The following is a 13,241-nucleotide window of genomic DNA, read 5'->3' as shown; positions in this document are numbered from 1 at the left end:
TAACACCAAATGTCAATTTTTGCAGCTGTTCAGCTCAACTCAATTTTAGATGGAAGTGCAGTGAATGTTGATATTTACTGCATCGCCTTCAAGTCTCTTGAGCACAATATTTCAATTGGTACAAGAATTTGGTATAGAAATAAAATTGATCACTTTTTAAAAGATGATGGGGTTTATTTTGGCCAAAGGGTGCTGTGCTTACAAGATATGCCTATTTGAAAGGCTGGCTTTAGCACGCAATTTTGGTCCTAATTGCTGATTACCATAATTTGAACTTGCCTGGAGGTGCTAAAACAGAGACACCTGCAGGTTTAGCACTCAAGTGCTGATTAGACACAATGTTCATGGAGCAGTATATGTGGGCTTCACACACCCACTTCCACTGAAGGTGTGGAGTGCTCTGGCTGACACACAACAGCAGGTTTCAGGATGGCTCACGGACCGAGGGAGAGGGTGCACAGGTTCTCGCACTTGGCACTGGAGGTCCTGGTGGAGGAGGTATATCCTATACCCACAGAGGTGGAAGGAATCCACCTCATCCTCCTGTCCCTCTCTCCTCCAGCAGCTGGTGCGGCTCTGTCTGGCCTCGTGTCCTCCTCACATTCTTCGTCCAGACCAAGGGGGACCCCTAGTAATATGCCCATGACTCCCTTTCTCCTGCTGACTCCTATAAGGTAGAGTATCACAGCACTTACTCTCTTTAGGTGAAGTCCGCAGAGAATTTCTGGAATAAATGTTGATAGAGTGTTGGTGAAGTCTTGACAAAGTCCTAGAAAGTCTCCCAATCTGTTTCAGAAGTCCTCTTCGAAGCTCCAGCAGCAAGTGAGCAGTGAAAGGTGTTATACCTTTAGGTAGCACTCGAAATCCTCTGCAATGACTTGTTTACTCCCAAAAGGCTTGTCGCTGTTAGCAGAGTGTGTTAGGACATGTGCTTGCCACCAAAATGCCGTGGAGTCGCTTTAATGAGCACTAGCAGACAATTTAAGTAGCAATCAGGCCCTTAACGAGCCTCCGGCTGGCCGCTCCTAGCACAAGCGTCAACTCCTTTACCAAATCAAATCAAATCAAATCAAATCAACTTTTATTGTCATTGTTAGTGCACAAGTGCAGTACAACGATGGCGTCTTGCACTAAACTTGGGCTAAACCGGCATTTCAACTCAAGACCCCATCTTGGACACCTCGGAGGCTCTTTAGCACCTGAACGTACCATTGAAAAATCGGTCCCGGTATTTATCTTCAGGAAGCTTAAACAAAATTATAATCATATTGTTGAAGCATTAAACAAGCCTTTTCAACCAGGAAATAAGAACAATCAAGAAGTACAAGGATGGACGTGGCCCACAGAGGGAGGGGGGTGTCCGTGCCCAGGTGGTCCTGGACAAGGAGCGTGCGGTGCCCACCAGTACGCACGGGGCCTTCCACGACCAGTGGGCACCGCAGGGGCTGCTGTATTTTGTGGACACCGGGAATAATATTATGATCTAGTCTTATAAGTTTCCCTTTGTTTTGTTCAAAGTTATTAAAAGAAAAAGATCTGAGAAAAAGAAAAAAAAATCATGTAACAGATTGTTCTTTAAAATGGCCAAGAATTTAATTCAGAATGGACGTCTTTGTGCAAACTTGACGCATACTGTTACCATTAAAAATTCAATTTAGTTGTGGGTTACAAAATAATAATCACCAAATAAATAAATCTTTTTGATATCCCATTTTTCACGTCTACGGCTGTTTTTTTTTCAGCATAAATGTGTTTTAAATTCAGCACCTAGTTCGGCTGTTCAGCTATGACGGCTCAACTATGATGCATGTTATGAATGCAAAATAGAAATTCTAACTGCAATAAACTTGCCTTTTTTTAAAATGATATTTCATTATTTGTTCCCCAGTTCCAATACCTTGTTTATCATGACAGACAGCTTCAACGGTATTCTCATAAATACAAATCAAGATACTAAGCAAAAATATTCTGACGCATCTGCCTCCTTCAAGGATCATTGATTGATCCTTCAAAACAAAATTCTATTGAATTTTAAAGATAGGATTTGAGCTGATATGATCATGCAAACCTCTTTTGCCAAACCTGATGTACATTCTGAATAACTCCAGTATCTCTAAAAGATGGGCTAAACTTTCCTATGTAAAGTGACTATCCATGGACAGTTAAATCAATCCACTATAGATGACTGGGTATTTTCAACTTTAGTGTAAGGACCCGTTTAGCCAGAATTTAAGCCAGCAAGATCCAACTCTTACCTATTTTGTTGACCTTGCTTAAATTCAGCTAACACGAATTATAATGTTATCTGGAAAAGTACTTATGTTCAAGTGTAATGACCTTTTACTCACAGTGGATTTCAATCGGTCAATCATTCATGGGTGTTACCAAAACACGTGTAACTGAGCTTATCTGATTGAGACTTTCAACAATTAGAAGAAAACCTACACTCCCATTTTGTCTGATACTTTGACAAAGTGACTAATCTTTGTGTATGAGTCCAGTCAGCAGCTATAACTCCTCGTGCCTTTACTCAGATAGCCGGAGTTGTTCCCTATTCTTTTCTTCTGTAATTAAACGTTAGTTGATTTTGTTTTCCAAAATGACATTAAACAGACTATGTCTTTGCTGCAAGTTATGCATGGGGGTGTCGGGAGATTAGGGCTTAGGCAGGTGGGACAGTGGAAGAGTGGGAACTGGGGGCGATTGGGGACCAGCACTTCCTGCAGAGTGGGGACCAGCAGCAGCAGCAACATGGTGAGTGGGAGCTCCATGAGAGAGAGTAAAGGGGTGAGTGAAACACTGGGATCTTACGGTGAGTAAATATTATTACTGCTGGTGAGCGAATGGGGAATAAGTGGGATGGAGACTGGGGATTCTCACTGGAAAAACCAAGGGGGAAGAGAGAAAGAACTTACTCTCTTAGGTTGTTTCTTCTACTACGATTGAAATTATTGTAAGATAATTATTGCAAGATCTGGAACCTTAATTCTGTCAGGTCAACTGTAGCTCGCAAGGTGTATAGAAACACACAGTCATAATCTAGAATGGCACTGAAGGATTGTCGAGAAGACATGGGGCAAGCTTCTTCCTTTTCTTTTTAGGTGGCTATCTGCTGGACTTCATTGCAAAACCTGAGTAACATCGTTCAAATATCACAGACACTTTTCTCCATCTCTTAATAACAAGTGGAATCCATGTTGTACATGAAGAAGCTTCACATTTTAAAACCAAGGTACTGATTACCCAAACTGTCTGATGAAGGGTCATCGACCTGAAACGCTAACTTTGTTTTTCTCTCCACAGATGCTGCCTGACCTGCTGAGTATTTCCAGCATTTTCTGTTTTTATGTGTGATTATTTAAGTGTTTTCCACCATTTTTAGGGACTGTCTGAATTGTAACTTGGGAATATACACATTATGGGCGTTACTGTAATTCCAATTTGCTTTTCGCTGCTTTTTGACCACATGTATCATTAAATCATTAAATTTTACAACACAGAAAGGAGACCACTCAGCCCATAGTGCCTATTCCAGCTCTCTGTAAGAGATATCCACTTAGTCCCATTCCCCTGTGCCTTTCCCATACTCTCCCAAATTTTTCTTTTTCAAATTTTCTTTTTCACTTTTAAAAGCTATTATTGATTCTGTTCCTGGTAGGGTGTTCTATGTCCTTACAACCCTCAGCATAAAAAACAATCTCCTAACCTCTCCTTTCAGAGAGCGGGTGTGTTTTGATCGTTGTGTGCGCTTTACTTCCTTGGTTACTGCTTATCTGCTAAAATGGCGTGGAACGCGAGTGAAAATGCTTGACCTCAGCAGCATGGAAACACCAGCAATATTGTATGTAGTGGGGAATTGTCAATGTGGTTATTTTGACCAGTCAGAATAACGCTCGTGGCCAGCAGAGCAAAGCATGCCCAGCCATTAACGAGCAGCTCCAAGAGGGCAGGTCTTGGCAAAGGGCAAGCGGCATCCAATCGCATTCTGGTTGGCGAGCAGGGGCAGATCTGGCACGTCTCCTTGTGTGAATCACCATTCTCAGCAATCACTCTGAGGAAGTCAAAATACCGCTCGCAACTGCTGGACGATAAACTAGAGGCTGCACTAAGATATGCTGTGGCTGATAAATTCCATACTTTGGAAGACTGCAAATGTTTGCACTGAATGATGATACATGGTTGTTAAGTAAATACAGACATGTGAAGTGCATTTACCTGTATTGTGAGTGTATGTAAGGCGTGTTCTACTAAAATTAGTGCATGTGACTAAAACGGTCTCACCAAGCCACACCTGTGGCTAGTCAATAATTTCTATTGGACAACATTGCTATATCATAAATTTTTAAGAGAAAGAAAATTTGCATTTATATGGCACCTTTCATGAACTCGATGTTTTTCTTTATTTTATGTTTTTCGATATTTAAGGTAAATCTAAACTTAAAAGCACAAATCAGTCAGCTGTATCTTGTAGATGTTTGTATGCGATTTGTGGCATGTAAGTGGCCAATATATGTGCCTGACTGCATTGTAATTACACTCACCACCTTATTGAATGGGCACCTCTATGGAATTTTGTACCTGTTTCAATCTGTTTCTGGCTGGAAAAATTATAGCCTATTGGTTTTTTTTAATATGGGTTCCTTCACATTGCTACTTTTGTGATTCCACCTTGGTGAGAGCAGTCTTAAAACGTAATATCTCCTTTTATTGGGCGTTTAAGAATCAGTTGAATGGGAAACACAACTGACAGGAGACCTGGGCCTGGAGTATCCTCCATATTTGCGCCAGGATATACCTTTAAAACAGCGTGGAATTTTGGATGTGAGTTAGTTACATGGGTAACTACAATACACCCACGTCTCCTCAATCTTTCACATCTGTTCATCAAACCCTCCGTCGGAACGAATCTCCGCCCATAAAACTGGCCACACCTCCAACTCCCAAATGCCAGTATCCACCAATTCCATGTGGTCGGGGGTCTCACCAATGAGTCCAGATTTTCAGTTGCAGCAGGAAACAGTCATTTTTCTGATCTTCCAATTGCAAGATATTTGAGCGTTTAAAAAAAAAATTATCCTCACTGAGACCTGCTCCGTATTTTCTGTTTCCTTTAATGCATTCTTATGACATCAGTATAAGTCACATTAAAAATTGAAAAGCTTCCCCGGTTGCAAGTTCCTGGACATGCTGTGCCTGATGTGCATGAATGATGGTTAAGTGAGTTCAAATTTAAATGTTAAAACTCATAGAGGAAATATACTGGTGTGGTTTACATTGGCTCCGATTGTTTACGCTGATTAATGCCCATTTTAAGTTTGGACATATTCTAATGCGATTGGGCGGGTACTTGGTATAATTTGACATTGGCACAATGGGTGCAGCTCTCGGGTGCAACATTGGTTGCAACTTCTCATATGCGCCTAAGGAAGAAACTGCAGGGCCATGATTACTGGTGGATTATCTTATTGCTTACTGACATGCAATTCTACTTGTTTGCTCAAATCAATCTTCAAAGAGACTACTTCTAGTTCAAAGGAAAAGATCCCTTTTGATCCAGTGTCTTTTCTCATGTTCTTCAGTCTTCCCCTCACTGAGTCTCTTTATATGTGGGAGGCAATAGGAACTTGCCTCTTGATATTTACCATTAGAGCCTGTGGCTGCGATTTTCCCTACCTCAGTGGGTCCGTGGCAGGCAAGGTCAGTGGCAGATCGTGGCCTCGCTGCTTGCTCCATCCCGGCCTCTGACACGACTTTCCATTGATTGGGCTTGTTAAGCCCGCTTAGCGCGTTTCCCAGTCCAATTGAAGGAAGCGGGTCTGATGACGTAATTTGATTACGCATCATCAGCCGGTTTCCTTAAAGGGACCCTGCGCAAATTTAATTTGAGATTTGTGCTGTAAGTGTTCTACAGCATTGAGGTGCTGCAAACACTGACAAGCACTGCACAGAAGGGCACGGCTGCACCAGGCTCTCCCATGACTCCCTCCATACAGCACACAGGGAGGTCCTCTTCCCTTCCAATGGGTGAAAGAGACCTCCCCAGGAGATCAACGTAGCCTCGTTGCACATTGCATAGGAGGGCACAAGTAGGGATGTGGTCAGGAGGACCAGGCTGCAGTGGTGCAAACCATTCAATGATCTCAATAGATCACGAAATGTTACTGCAAAACCATACTCACCTCATCCTGCTGTACCATTCATCACATCCCCATCACTCTGCCTTCCCTACCCTACTCCTGCACATCCTTACTCACACCAACTTACCTTGCACCTCCACCCATCCCTCTCTATCTACATTATCACTTCCCCATCTCACTAGCCACCCCTCACACTCACCCTCATCCTAGTCCAATCATACCAACTAACAACACACAAGGGTAGGCACTTGTGTGTTTTAGCCAATGTTCACATGAAGTTTCTGTTAATGTGCTATCAAACATTGAAATCTTTATTTTCAACACATTGCGTTCTTGGGCAGATTTGTGTGCACCTTTGGAAGTGGCTTAGTAAGTTGCAGTGAATGGTGAGGCATAATGGTACCCCCCGCAATAGTGGTGAGTGTGAAAGGAATGGCTTGGACATTGTAGGGATGCTTTATGGTGTTGGTGTGGGGTGGTGCCAACCTGGCGCATCATGTGGCAGCCAGGGTGTACAGCGTCAAGTAAAGTAAATGTGGCCTTAGTGAGGCCATCCCTGGCCTCCCGGGCAGCAATGTGGTCGGGTGCTAATGCCCTCTGTCCTGTGCAGCATCAGTTGATTGTGGAGAAGGCTGGTGTTGTTGGTGCTGCTGCTGGTGTGCCTGGTGCTGCTGGTGTTGGGGCTGATCGTGGTCAGATTCTGAGGACAAAGGTGAGAGAGTATAAACCGTACCCATGCTGATGGAGTAGATCACAGGTGAGGTTGAGATGACAGAAGCGATCTGTCAATGGTGAGAGAGGTTGTTCCAATGAGGTGACACTGGATAGAGAGTTTGCTCCAAACACTTGCAACCTGCATAAAGCTCAATCTGTCTCCCAAATACAGTAAGCAACAGCTTCTGAGCTTGGAAAGTGAAGAGCTGTGAGATGGGAGCTTTTATAGCACATTTCAAGCTGTAAAGTAATGAGATGATTCCATGGCCATTTAACTCTCGCCCAGCTGAACGAACGTGATCCCCGAGCAGCGTGGACCCCGTTGGCGAGCTGGTAAATTCTAAAGGTGAGCTCAAAATTGTTGTTAATCCTCAGTTAACAAGGTCATAATGACCTGAATTGCCTCCCCCGCCAATGCGTGTTGGGTCTGCTCAGCGCTGACAGACCCAACATTTGGTAAAGGCACATGGTGGCGGGTTGACAGCGGGGTCCCAACCCGCTGTCAAAAAAAACCATTCCCACCCGACCCGCCACCGAGCGTGCCCGCTGACCCCTGCGAAAAACTCCCCCCATGTTTCAATGTGCTTAAAAGAGCTGTAACAATTTCTGGAAGACAACTTTGTTTTAAAGAAAATCCACTTTGCGTAGGTTGATTATTGTATTGTTGGCATATTGCTGATATTTCGGTTTCTGTTTAAAATAAAGATGATGTGTAAATAAATCACCTTAGAAGGCAGAAATATCAGAGAGGGAAATGGAAGAATGTGATGGGCATCCCAGCTATTCTCTAGTGTATGATTGACCTCAATTTGGGTTCATTGTTAGACTTGGGCAATGCTAACCTCTACACAGTAGAGAATAAAGACACCAAGTTTTGTGTGGTATCTTCAGATGGCCATAGATGGAGACGGACACAGGCTAACTCCGTAACATGGTTTAATCAACACTTGCACATAAAAGCTTCTGCCATGAGGCAGCAAAAACAAAGAGTACAACCAGTACAGACCAGACTTAACTCAGGAGACCAATTTCCACAGCACCACCTGGTGGATCAGGTTACTCATAACCTCCCAGGTTACTACACTCCTCCTCCCTTAAGATTGCCATATGCAATTCTTAAACAATAACCCTTACTAGGTACTATGTTTTAATTAACCAGTATGCTCTAACCATGGTTAACCCCTGACTAATTTAAGAGGTTTGTATAAGTCTTTCTGGTTGCTTGCAAATCCTTTGTGAACGTCTCAATTCCACTTGTGGTGGATTCTCAGATTCACTCGCACTTGAGATTGGAATAGTCTCTGATGTTGGTTTTACTCTGTCCCGCTGTGGTCTGGCAGTACCAGTGTCCACTGGCACCTTATAAGCTGTGCTGGGTCCTGGAACAGCCTCCCCTACTGCCCTTTGTTCCATCTGAGGCAGTTCCCCCTGCTGCCGGCTGAAAAGCTGATCCACATGCCGACAAACCCCTCGACCATCCCCTAGTAACACGGAGTACAACACAGGTCCTGTAATGTCCTGGATTAGTCCTGGTATCCATTTAGGTCCATAGCCGAAGTTCCGGGTGTACACAGAGTCCCCTATGGCGAAATGGCGAGCTTTAGTATGTTTGTCATGGTACGCTTTTTGGTTTGTTTGTTTTGTCTCAACCTTGCTTTTGGGATCTGGGTGTATCAGGTCTAACGTGCACCGCAACTTTCTCCCCATCATCAACTCAGCCGGAGAAAGCCCCGTGGTAGCTTGGGATGTTATACGACAACTAAACAAGGCTCTATTGAGCTTGGTCACCTGAGCTCTTCCTCATGAGCTCCTTAAAAGTCTGCATGGCTCACTCGGCTAACCCATTTGAGGCTGGGTGATATGGAGCCGAGGTGACATGTGTGTTTCCATTCCTTACCATGAATTCTTTGCTCCCTTCACTAACAAAACACTGTGCATTGTTGGATACAATCATTTCTGGAATACCATGCGTGCTGAAACTGTTCCTGAGACAATCCAGTGTGGCATTGTAAGATTCAAAATTTTCAGTAATTAATCACGCAAGAAAATAGGGTTAATAAGACAGTTTATTGACCAAAAGAAGCTTGTACAGAAAAACCTTTGATAAAAGGGCATACAAAATGGCCGCCAGACCTCGTGATCAGTGATGCGCCTCAATAACTTCAAGGCTCAAAGTTAACTGGATAAAACTAGGTTTTTATTAGCAAAGAAAGATGCCTGTGTCTTCACCTAGCAGTCTGCTGTTCTGCTGCAAGACAAGCCTGGGCTTGTCTTAAGTAGGGCCAGGTATGGGCGGAGCCGACACACCCAATGGGGAGAAAGGGGGCGGTGCACTATATACAATACAAGGTAAAAACACAGGAGCAGGCAATACAATATATGTAGTTAAATACAGAGTCTGATGAATGACATATTTCATCACATTCACCCCTTTTACAGATTTATTCTGTCCAGGGGTGTAATAGTCCTCTGTGACCGACGTAACGGTTGCGGTGCCGCGGGTGACGGCTGGGTGTCCCGGGTGACCTCCTGGGTCTCTGCCGGGGGCGCCACCGGGGTTGTTGAAGGAGTAGGTGGTGGGGGTACCGTTGGCTGGTGTTCTTCCGGGGGTGATGAAAGAATAGTGGGTGGAGTGGGTGGGTAATAGTTGTTGTGGTTGTTGTCGTTGTTGCTGTTGTTGTTGTAGTCATTGTCGTTGTTGCTGTTGTTACCGGCTGGGGCGAGGTCTTTTATGGACACAGTGTCCTCCCGTCCGTCGGCGTGCCGGACATACGCATATTGTGGGTTGGCGTGGAGCAGGTGCACTGGCTCCACGAGAGGGCCCGTCTTGTGGCCCCTCACATGCTTCCGCAAAAGTACCGGACCTGGGGTGGAGAGCCATGACGGTATGGATACGCCTGAGGTGGATTTCCGGGGAAACACAAACATTAGCTCATGAGGCGTGGCATTAGTGGCGGTACACAATAGTGACCGTATTGAGTGGAGCACATCTGGGAGGACTTCCTGCCAGCGGGAGATAGGGAGGCCCTTGGTCCTTAGAGTTAGGGTGACTGCCCTCCATACTGTCCGGTTCTCTCGCTCCACCTGACCGTTACCCCGGGGGTTGTAGCTGGTGGTATGGCTCGTGGCAATCCCCTTGGACAGCATGTACTGGCGTAGCTCTTCACTCATGAAGGACGCCCCCCTATCCGTGTGGATATAGCTTGGCATACCAAACAGGCAGAACAGGCTGTTGAGGCATTTAATGACCGTGGCGCTGGTCATGTCTGGGCAGGGGAAGGCGAATGGGAAACTGGAGTATTCGTCCACAATGTTCAGGAAGTAAACATTGCGGTCGACGGACGGGAGGGGGCCCTTGAAATCTAAGCTAAGCCGCTCAAAGGGCCGTGTAGCTTTGATTAGGTGGGCTCTATCAGGGCGGTAGAACCGAGGCTTGCACTCAGCGCAAGTGCGGCAGTTCCTGGTCAGAGACCGAACTTCCTCAATCGAGTAGGGTAAGTTGCGGGACTTTATGAAGTGGAGCAGCCGTGTGACCCCTGGGTGGCAGAGGTCGTTGTGGAGGGTCTGTAGCCGATCCCCGGTGGCGTTGGCACACATCCATTGTGAGAGGGTGTCGGGGGATTCGTTAAGGGCCCCCGGCCGGTATATGATGTCGTACTCGAAGGTGGAGAGCTCGATCCGCCACCTAAGAATCTTATCATTTTTAATCTTCCTCCTCTGTTTATTATTGAACATAAACGCTACCGACCGCTGGTCGGTAAGTAGGGTGAAGCGTTTGCCGGCTAGGTAGTGCCACCAGTGGCGCACTGCCTCCACGATGGCTTGGGCCTCCTTTTCCACGGAGGAGTGTCTGATCTCGGGCCCCTGGAGGGTCCTCGAGAAGAAAGCTACGGGCCGCCCCGCCTGGTTGAGGGTGGCCGCCAAGGCAAAGTCAGACGCATCACTTTCCACTTGAAAGGGAGTGTTCTCGTCCACTGCCTGTAGCGTGGCCTGCTCAATATCCTGCTTAATGCTTTTGAAGGCAGCATGGGCCTCAGCAGAGAGCGAGAAAGAGGATGCTTTCAAGAGGGGGCGGGCTTTATCGGAGTAGTTAGGGACCCATTGGGCATAATACGAGAATAACCCCAGGCACCTTTTCAGGGCTTTGGGAGTGTTGGGCAGGGGCAGCTCCCGTAGGGGGCGCAATCGGTCGGGGTCTGGTCCGATTTCCCCATTCTCCACCACGCTGCCTAGTATGCAGAGGCACGTGGTGTTGAAAACGCACTTGTCCTCGTTGTAAGTGAGGTTGAGTTTTTGTGCGGTTTTCAGAAACCTCGCGAGGTTTGAGTCGTGGCCCTGTTGGTTGTGGCCGCAGATGGTGACATTGCCGAGATAGGGGAAGGTTGCCTGCAAGTGGTGGTCATGAACCATGCAGTCCATCTCCCTCTGAAAGACCGAGACCCCATTCGTCACCCCAAAGGGGACTCTGAGGAACTGGTAGAGGCGTCCGTTTGCCTCGAAGGCAGTGTACAAGCGGTCCTCTGGTCTGATAGGGAGCTGGTGGTACGCTGACTTGAGGTCGATAGTGGAGAACACCCGGTATTGGGCAATTTAGTTCACCATCTCGGATATGCGGGGTAGTGGGTAGGCGTCTAGTTGGGTATAGATGTTGACTGTTTGACTATAGTCAATCACCATCCGCTTCTTCTCGCTACCCCTCACCACCACCACTTGGGCGCGCCACGGGCTGTTGCTGCATTCAATAATGCGCTCCCTCAGGAGCCTGTCTACCTCGGTCGCGATAAACCGCCTGTCCTCCCAGCTGTACCTCCTGCTTTTGGTCGCTATTGGCCGGCAGTTAGGGGTAAGGTTCGCGAATAGCGAAGGTGGCTTTACCTTCAGGGTAGCCAGACCGCACACTGTGAGGGGCAGCTGGGTCCCACCGAAATTTAGCGTGATGCTTTGGTGGTGGCACTGAAAATCCAGGCCCAAGATCACGCTCACACATAAATCCTTCATAACTAACAGTTTAAAATTATTATATACAGTGCCTTTAACGGACAATCGTACCGCGCAGTAACCCGCAATAGTCGATATCTGGGTTTTGTCGGCCATAGAGATCGTGCCCTGAGTAGGGACTATAGTTAGAGAGTCGTTGTACCAGACCAGGGTGAATGAAGCTCTCCGTGCTCCCGCTGTCAATTAAACATTTAACCTTGCACCCGTTTACCTCGATGTCCACCATCGATTTGGATAGTGGGTGCGGTCTGGACTGGTCCACTGTGATCGACGCCACTGTAGGGCCCTGATTGGGACAAGATGGTGGGCCACACGAGGCTGGGTAAGATGGCGTCCATGATGTCTGCTCGTGAGATGGCGGACCCCACGAGGTCGGACAAGATGGCGTCCAAGATGGCCGCTCCCACGGCGCGCACGCGGCGGTGGCGGGTTTGTCTGCGGGGTTCCCTCTGCACACCTTCCCAAAGTGCCCCTTCTTACCGCACTTACAGCAGGTGGTGCCTTTCGCCGGGCACAGGTTCCTGGTGTGCTTCGGCTGCCCGCAGAAGTAGCATTTGGGGCCCCGATGCGTCGCGGCGGTCGTAGGGCTTCTGCGGGGAGAGCAGGGCCCCGACAGTGTTGGGCTACTGGGCGGGGAAGATGTCTTCCAACATGGCGGCGCCCTTGGTGCGTACGAGGCGGCGTGGGCCGCGCGGCCTGAAGAGTAGGAGCCAGAGTTCTTCTGAGCCACATCCAGCGATCGCGCTGTGTCCACAGCCTGTGTCAGATCTAGGCCCGTTTTCTCTAGCAGTCTCTGCCGGATGTAATTAGAGCTAAGGCCTGTGATAAAGGCATCCCAAATAAGCTCATCTGTGTATACCGTGGCTTTCACGTCTTTGCATTTGCAGTCTTTGCCAAGCACTTTTAGGGTGACTAGAAAGTCCTCTAGCGACTCTCCGGGTCGCTGTGTGCAGGTAGCAAGCAGATGCCTGGCGTACACCTCGTTGGTAGGCCACTGATAGTGGGCCTTTAGAATGTTGCAGGCATCCAGGTAGGTGGCGGCGTCTTGGATGAGTGGAAAAACCCGGTGGCTTACCCGATTCTGCAGGATCCCGAGTTTCACATCTCCGGTGGCTCTAGAGGCTGTGACGGCTTCGGAGTTGGCCATAAAAAATTCCAAGCACTGGAACCAGTGTCCAAACCATGCCGATGCATCTGAAGCATGCGGGTCCAAATCCAAGCGTTCCGGTTTCAAAAGTTGATCCATCGTTGAAAGTTTGCTAATAAAATTGATGCGCCTCAATAACTTCAAGGCTCAAAGTTAACTGGATAAAACTAGGCTTTTATTAGCAAAGAAAGATGCCTGTGTCTTCACCTAGCATTCTGCTGTTCTGCTGCAAGACAAGCCTGGGC

Source organism: Somniosus microcephalus, chromosome 13, assembly GCF_052327205.1.
Source record: "Somniosus microcephalus isolate GS21.2 chromosome 13, FLI_Smic_1.0, whole genome shotgun sequence".
Lineage (NCBI taxonomy): Eukaryota > Metazoa > Chordata > Chondrichthyes > Squaliformes > Somniosidae > Somniosus > Somniosus microcephalus.
Note: the sequence above shows the minus strand (reverse complement) of the source record.